A 9252-nucleotide genomic window follows, 5' to 3' on the forward strand; every position below is an offset into this window, starting at 1 on the left:
TTATTCTACTTGAAAAATGTTTTTATGTTGTTGCTTGGGATGATTTGAAAGGAGATAATCCAATTAAGTTGTTAAGTACTGTTAGTTAATTCTGTTTGAAACTGGGTCGATTTTGTTTCTTATAATGGTTAAAGGGAGGTAATTCAGACCGTTTGTGTTTTCGGTTCATTGTTTACTCGAAGGCGACTATGATTTAATAATTAATTTAATCAGATGGGTCCAGAACGTGCTACAATGGCTTATTTAACAATTAAGTATATACATTATGTTTTTGTTCTAAAGGAATGGGATGTGTTTAGCCCGTATCTGTTATTAATCTGTTATGTGTTTAGCCCGCATCTGTTATTAATCACTTATCTGTGGTTAATAACAGATGCGGGCTAACCACATCCCATTCCTTTAGAACAAAAACATAATGTATCTATCTAGAGGCTTGGGTTTCGAATCCCGAGTATGCCTAACTGATGAGCTCAAAATAAGGGCGACATTCGAGTCCTGGACTTCTGATTTGTTGGCTGTCATGACTCTTGTGAGCTGCGACGTTGTTTTACTGTGGTAATAATCATATAATCTCTCACATCCTGAATATATATATATATATATATATATATATATATATATATATATATATATATATATATATATATATATAAATACACACCACTTACTACTAATACTACTACTACTACTGCTACAACTTCTATTGCTACTATAACTACTACTGCATATCTAATAAAGAAAAAAGCTTATATTGCATTGTATTTTGCATTATTGGGTTTGTTTCTGATGTGCTAAAAAAAACTGCACATTTCAGGCTTTTTACTTTCGTTTATGATTTTGTTTTCTGAAAAGTGCCTTAAACCGCATTTAATTCTTTAAAAAAGAAAACGCAGATGTTTGCTTGGGGGCAGATAAAATACTTAAATTTAGTTTAATTTTTTTACTTTTTAGTTTTTAAGTAGATATGTAATTACATGTAAAATTTAAACTTTAAAAAGGTAATTATTTCGCTTAGCATCTACTTAAGCTACGGTAACGCTCTGTTGAGATCTTTCTGCTCAATTCGGATTATTGAAAAACAAAGCAAAAGCAGTAAGGTCATTAAACTATAAATAGTCAATGTTTTATATGAAAGATACGTTCAGTGAATTTTTTTTATAGTTTTAACTTGTCCAGTACGCTTTGTTTTGGGGTTGTTTTGAAAATGTAACGGAAATTTAAATTTTTTTTTTTTTAATTGCGCATACGCCAACAAAATCGAAAACTCACCGTTCACATTCGAAATGTCAACTTTTCCAGGTTTTCTGGTATGTTGACAAGGTTGTTTATTCCAAAAACCGTTCTTAACATGGAAGATTAGGAGTGTCTATTCCGAACGCGCTTCTTAACACAGGAAGGTTGGGGGTGTTTATTCTGAAAGCCGTTCTTTGTTTTCAGCATACCCGAAAACCTATAAAAGTCGACATTTCGAATGTGAATGGAAAGTTGGACTAGTAAATGTAAAAAAAAATACCAAATATTTTTACCAAATTGACTTTTTCATTTAAAAATTAAATTATCTCGTTTTTCCTAATAAAATTTTATTTTTATTTAAAAAAAATCTTTTGTTTTACCGTCATTGGATACTTTACCTTTCACCAGACTATCCATTCCCGTGAAATTACTTTTTTCTTCACCCTTCCTTCTGCTTCACTTTTTGTTATCAAGTAAGATCTTTGACTAACTTGCAGTTTCTTCAAATACTTTTGTATGCAAAATCCGATCCCGCATTTTGCTAATTTCCTACCCTCTGATGAGAAGGAAAGTATTTCTTCGCGGATTAAGGACTATCTACTTATTAAGTGTTTCCTTTTCAGATTAAATATGTTTTTAACATGTTTTATTAACTATTTGCTCTTTATATATATATATATATATATATATATATATATATATATATATATATATATATATATAAAGTACGATTGTTGAATTTTATTCTTTCGATTACTTTCAATTATATTGGCGCATTCGCAATTAAAAAAAAGTTAAAACGGAATGAAATTTAAATTTATATTCCATTTTCAAAACAACCTCAAAAGAGAGCGCTCTTGACAAGTATGACCATAAATTTTACGGTCTGGTTTGTCTAATCTGTTTGTGAATTATTAAAAATGTTATGGTTCAGTTTGTCGAACCTTTTTGTGAATTATTAAATACTAGCAGAGGTAGCCGGCATTGCTCGGAGTCATATAAAATTAAATAGAAGGGAAATTATGTCTAACATTTTTATATTAAAATTTCTATCTCTTCCTTTCTCCAGCCATCTTTTTATCTTTCTCTCTTCCCCTCTCCTCATTTTGCTATCTTTCTCCATAACCCTCTCTGTAGCTTCCACCTAACTCATTCCTTTCTCTTCTTTTACTGTGCTGCACTGTATTCTCATCTTATATTCATTGCTTTTGTGGCAACGCCAAATAGAATGAAATAATGACATTCTTGATTACAGGTAATTCCGTTCCCTCCACCCACTTTCACAATAATCCCTGACTCAATATATCCGCTCCTAAATATATATATATATATATATATATATATATATATATATATATATATATATATATATATATATATATATATGAAATAAAGTGATTTTTAGATCGTAAACTGCTTCAGCCATTTCCGAGACTGACTCCACATACACCTATCTTAAATATATATATGAAATAGTGATTTTTAGATCGTAAACTGCTTCAGCCATTTCCGGGACTGACTCCACATACACCCATCCTATATATATATATATGAAATAAAGTGATTTTTAGATTGTAAACTGCTTCAGTCATTTCCGGGACTGACTCTATATACACTTCTCCTACAAATATGTATGGAATAAAGTGATTTTGATAGTAAACTGCTTCAGCAATTTTCGGGACTGACTCCATATACCCCTCTCCTACAAATATATATGAAATAAAGTAATTTTTAGATTGTAAACTGCTTCAGCCATGTCCGGAACTGACTCCATATACCTACCTTCTAAAAATATATATGACACTGCCAAGGATGTAAAAAACTGTAATCTGAAGTGAACATTATTTTGATGTCTGTCCGTGGGCGTCACTAATTTCATTAAGTTAGAAAGTTAAGTTTAAAAAGTAAATAATTAAATACGATAACATTAGTCTCTCTCTCTCTCTCTCTCTCTCTCTCTCTCTCTCTCTCTCTCTCTCTCTCTCTCTCTCTCCTTAATCCATTCACTACAAATTAAACCTTCAAGAAAACTTAGCAAACGTCTCCCAGTGTTACTTTCTTCATGAAAATAAATGGAAAATATATAAAAGACCATTACATATAAACACCTGCATGTATTTATAATGGCTTCTTTGTTCGTTATTGAAAGCATTACACTCAGTTTGGAAGTTTGGAAGTTTTGGGGAGTATAAAGTAATCATTTAGTTTGCCATCACTCTCAGGCCCACTCTGACCCGAAAAAGTGGTAATTTTTGTCAGGATTCCATCTATGAGTTCAATGGAATCTATTGTTCACTGATTATTTACTTACAAAATATATGATTACAAAAAACTAATAAATATTTCAAGATATTTAATAACAAAGCATTAAAATCTTTATTAATAAGAGTTGATATGCCGTAAAGAAAAACAAAAAATAAAATTAACATTTCATTTTTCTGGATGTGTCTATAGAGTGTAAATCGTTATTTATTCCCCTCACCCCCGGGCTGGGTGTGACACAAAATCTTAATGCTTTTTGCATAAGATATCAAAGTTTGTCATCTTAAGGATGTGTTGAGAAATCATTAGTTCATTGCAAATTCTCTCTCTCTCTCTCTCTCTCTCTCTCTCTCTCTCTCTCTCTCTCTCTCTCTCTCTCTCTCCAAAATAACAATTAACAATTATGCAATCATTACTTGAATTAAGAATGAAAGATGCCAGCAACTGTTTTTCTACTTGGGTATCCAGAAGATTCCAGTATTTATGGAGATAGTCCAGAATGTTGACAGATAACGCCAGTCCCAAAATTACAAAAGTACCTATTTACTATGCCTCCCCACGGGACAGAGTTAGACACCAGAGAACAAGAAATAGAAGTGCAGCATCTGAAGAACAGATACTACACTTTGATCTTGAACCGAAGGCCAAATTACAAAAGTAGTTTACGATTTTAAAACCACTTGTATTATTTTAGGAAGTTTGTTTCAACTTGATTTTTAGGGGGGGGGGTAATCCTAACTTAACCTTGAAATAAATCTCTATATGCTTAGTGTCGTTTGCCTTTTTACATGGTAATAGCAATAAATAAACAGGAATATACTTTAAGTTTGTTGCGGTTCTTATCTTGAATATAATATATTAAAGTATAAAAGCTAAGATTATTTTATGCTATTTGTATTATGTAGCTCTATCTTCATTGTTTATATATATATATATATATATATATATATATATAAAAGTGAAAGTGTCTGTGTGTCTGTGTACATTTCCCTACGCAACAACTGTCAACTTTTAGTCTACAGACTCGAATTTTGATATACAGGTTACTGAGATTTGGGAAAATCGATGAGATCGGTTTTTGGTCAGAAATTTGGCGATTAAGGGGTCAAAGTTCAACGATTTTACCTTTGAAAACTCTACCAAACTCCTCTGACAATTTTGGGTCTACGCACTTGAAATTTTAGATATAGGTTCCTTGGACATGGATCTAACTTAATAACTTGATTTGAGCCCAAAACAATAAATTTTAAGGGGTCATAATAGGGGTCAAAGTTTAAAAAAAAGTTTTTTGCGGTCTCTTCCAAATTACTCAGACAATTTCTGATCTAAATATTTGAAATTTTACATAAAGGGTATTCAGAGATAGGGAAAGCTTTTTCATCAGTTTGGGTCGAAAATTTTTAGTTACCAATATATAAATGTCTGTATGTATGTCTGTTTGCATGACTGCCTTAAACTTTCAATAAAGGCGACGAATTTTACCAAGATCAGTATCGTTTTAAAGTTCGAGCTTTCATACGACAAATATCGAAAAATCGGCTAAAAACATTAATATCTTCCCCTTCAACTAGGCACTGTTCTACAGGAAGGGGGATCACTTTTTTCGACGATATTTTTTAAAGTTATCCTCTCCTTTAGATTCTTTAGCCTTAATTTTAAAAAATGTTACTTCTGGTTTGGCGGTGGTCGTAACAGCCTAAACGTTAGGTTTTACCCCATTCTTTTCCTCCTTTGCGGTACAGGTTCGAGCCTGCCTTCCTACTAACACTTTTTTTTTTTGCTCAACATACACATCCAAACACCCGGGCAACGCCGGGCGCCCATGCTAGTATATCTATAAAAGTGAACGTGTCTGTGTGTCTGTATGTCTGTGTACTTTTCCCTACGCAATAATTCTGTCAATTTTTAGTCTACAGACTCGAAATTTGATATACAGGGTACTGAGATTTGGGAAAATCTATGTGTTCGGTTTTCGGCCAGAAATTTGGCTGTTAAGGGGTCAAAGTTCAACGATTTGACCTTTGAGAACTCTACCAAACTCCTCTGACAATTTTGGGTCTAAACACTTTAAATTTTAGATAACGGTCCCTTTGACATGGATCTAACTTAATAATTTGATTTGAGCTCAAAACAATACATTTTAAGGGGTCATAATAGGGGCCAAAGTTAAAAAAATTGACCGTTTTTTCTTTTTTTTTTTTTTTCTCAGCATATACCTCCAAACACCCGGGCAACGCCGGGTACCCATGCTAGTATATATATATATATATATATATATTCTTCAGAATAAAATTTTCTAATAATCAACTAGTATGGAAACCTGTGATTATAAGTTTTACAAAATATTATTGGCAGTAATATTCTATAAGTATTATCCCATCTAAATAAAAATTGCTCAATACACAAGATAGAGCAAATAAATCACATTTTATTTAAAAATGTATGACATGAAATGGTTAAATTTCAAATCAAAAGATTTTTATTATTCTATATAAGACAAAGAATACATTTGAAATATTATAATTCCTTATCCTATAGGATGTCGATGTCTACCATCTCTTCAGGGGATAAAATATTAGCAAATCATTATAATGGTTTACACCTTATTTGCTAAAGTCAGGGAGACATGGAAAATCACAATTAAAAGTTTTTAAGTATTTAAATATCATAGAGTATGGGAAGTTAATGAAAAGGATATAAAAATCCACATCCAAATTGCATTGTAAAATCCAAAGTGAATGTCTTTGATAGCAGTGAGGTAAAATGATCCAATTTGTATTTTGAGTAATCCACATCACAAGGTAATAGTCCTAAGTAGGCATTTTCCTGGAGAAATTTTCTTTGATTATATAACGAGTCCGGTAAAAAAAATTTATATATGTCCGGTGGATCTGTTTATTAATAAACATATAATTTAATATATTTAATATTTTTATAATTATAGAACATGAGCTTCAAATTCCACTCCAAAATAACTTCAAATTGTTAATAAAGGAGTTATAATATTTCAAATGTATTCTTGTGTCTTACATGGAATAATAAAAATCTTTGGATTTGAAATTTAACCATTTCACGTTATACATTTTTTTAATTTATTAATGACTAATATGTGTGTGTGTGTGTGTGTGTGTGTGTGTGTGTGTGTGTGTGTGTGTGTGTGTGTGTGTGTGTGTGTGTGTGTGTGTCAGGATTTCTTATTTCAATTTTCTTATCTTTTGTTTTTTTTGGAACATGGAACATCGTACCGAATGCCAGACATCCACCACTTATTTCAAAGACTCCAACCAAGAGATCTTTTTAAGATTTTAATCGACCCTTTAAGTGCCTATATTTGTATCTCTCTTGCACTTGGTTCACTGGGTATATTTGCCAAGTAGTTTCTTTTTTATTCTTTTTCATGGGCCCAGTTGCCGCTATGATTATTAAAAGGATATATATGTGTGTGTACTTGCGTGCATATGTTCATACATTTCTGTATGCATGTTTGCTCTGTTGCCAGCATGTGTATATATGTGCACCCATCAGTAATGTTTAATTAATATGTATGTTTTCAAGAGAGAAGTAATAAAATAAGTAAATGAATAAAATTGGGAGGAAAGAAGTGATTCAACAAATTAGAATATAAGAAGTGATTTTACAATTTTTGACACCTTAGAGCTTATCCTTTCACCATCATGGATTTAAAAGCTTAAATGGGTTTATGCCAGGAGAGCAGCTGTTGTTGGTTTTATAAATTAATTGTAGACAATGATTATTTAAAATTTCTAATCTTTTTCTTTTGGTCCTGAATGAGGTACAAGTAGTACCGAAACATAATTGCATTTGCGTAAGCCAATTTATTTAATTTGTTTATTTATTTGTTTATATAATGACTATTTATAAAGCTCTAACGAGTATTGAGCACTTTTGAACAAACGTTGGTTTTAAGTTCAATTTTTATCACTATATTAGGACTTGTTTAATTCATATATATATATATATATATATATATATATATATATATATATATATATATGTTTTTTAAATATAATTATCCACTGACACGTGTGTCGTCGTCTATGACTCATCAGAGTAACTGAATCTAGCGAGATTCGAAAGACGACGAAACACATGTCAGTGGATAATTATATTTTAAAAACAATACATATGCCGCTCCCCATATGGGGTACCAAATTGGTCAAAGGGAAAATTATTCCCAACTCGCATTTAGGTAAAAATACACTTTCGTAAATAATTGAATTCATTCAAAATGTATCACAAAAACAAAGACTATCTCTCCCCCTCTCTCTCTCTCTCTATATATATATATATATATATATATATATATATATATACTGATAGGTGCACGAATCAGCTTTTTTTGACCATTTCAAAATTTTGATTTACATTTGCGCTAGATGTCTTCTAAGGAAACAGCTTAATATTGCATTAAAAAAAGTTGTTTTTATGCAATATTACAATAGTTTCACCTGCACACACTATCATCAAATTAATGAACCCAACAAAAATGAACATAAGCAAAATTAGCAAATCAATACTGGAAAACATCAACACCAACCTCCGAAACACACAAAATCAACAAGAGAATGATTCAACAACAATAAGAACAAAGAAATGTATACCTTGTTACAGTATAAAGAATTACTAACCATTTATATGTAAAAAAAAAAAAAAATAGCATTGGACTGTTCTCCCGCAACGACTATCTGACGACTGTGTGTGTGTGTGAAACCATGGTAATGGTGCAAAAATCAAATTAACCTTTTTATATATATACTAGCAGTTATAGCCCGGCTTTGCTCAGGCCCTATGTACTGTTTATAACTTGCCCTATGTGTGAATACACTTTATGTAAGATCTCAAATGTTTAAACCAAAATTTGTCTGAGTAATTTCATAGAGACCGCAGAGGTCAATCTTTTTTTTAACTTTGACCCCAATTTTGACCCCTTAACATTTATTATTTTGGTCTCAAATCAAAATACAAAGTTTTACCCATGTCCAAGTTACCTACATCTAAAATTTCAAGTCTTTAGACCCAAAATTGGCAGAGGAATTTGGTAGAATCTGTAAAGATCAACTCTTTCAACTTTGATCTTTTTGGCAGCCAAATTTTCGCCCCAAAACTGACAAAAATGCTTGCCGCATGTCTGAATACCCGTTATGTATAAATTTCAAATGTTTAGACCACAAATTGGCTGAGTAGTTTGCTAGACACTGCAAAGGTCAAATCTTTTGAACTTTGACCCCTTGACAGCTCAAATTTTCAACCCAAACTGATTAAAAAGCTTGCTCTATCTCTGAATACACTTTATGAAAAATTTCAAATGTTTAAACCAGAAATTGGCTGAATAATTTGTAGAGACCACATAGGTCAAAGTTTTTTTTAACTTTGACCTCAATTTTGACCACTTGACATTTATTTTGGGGGATGAAATCAAATTAGTTTGATCCATGTCCAAGTAACCTACATTTAAAATTTCAAGTGTTTAGGCCCAAAATTGGCGGAGGAGTTTGATAGAGTTTTCAAAGGTCAAATCGTTGAACTTTGACCCCTTGACAACCAAATTTCTGGCCGAAAACTGATTTAAAAGATTTCCCCAAATCTCAATATTCCTTATGTCAAATCTCGAGTCTCTAGACCGAAAATTGACAGAGTTATTTGGTAGGGAAATACACACACACACACACACACACATTTTCACTTATATATATATGTGTGTGTGTGTGTGTGTGTGTGTGTGTGTGTGTGTGTATC

The sequence above is a fragment of the Euprymna scolopes genome, chromosome 2, assembly GCF_053919585.1.
Source record: "Euprymna scolopes isolate OS-2025 chromosome 2, ASM5391958v1, whole genome shotgun sequence".
Lineage (NCBI taxonomy): Eukaryota > Metazoa > Mollusca > Cephalopoda > Sepiida > Sepiolidae > Euprymna > Euprymna scolopes.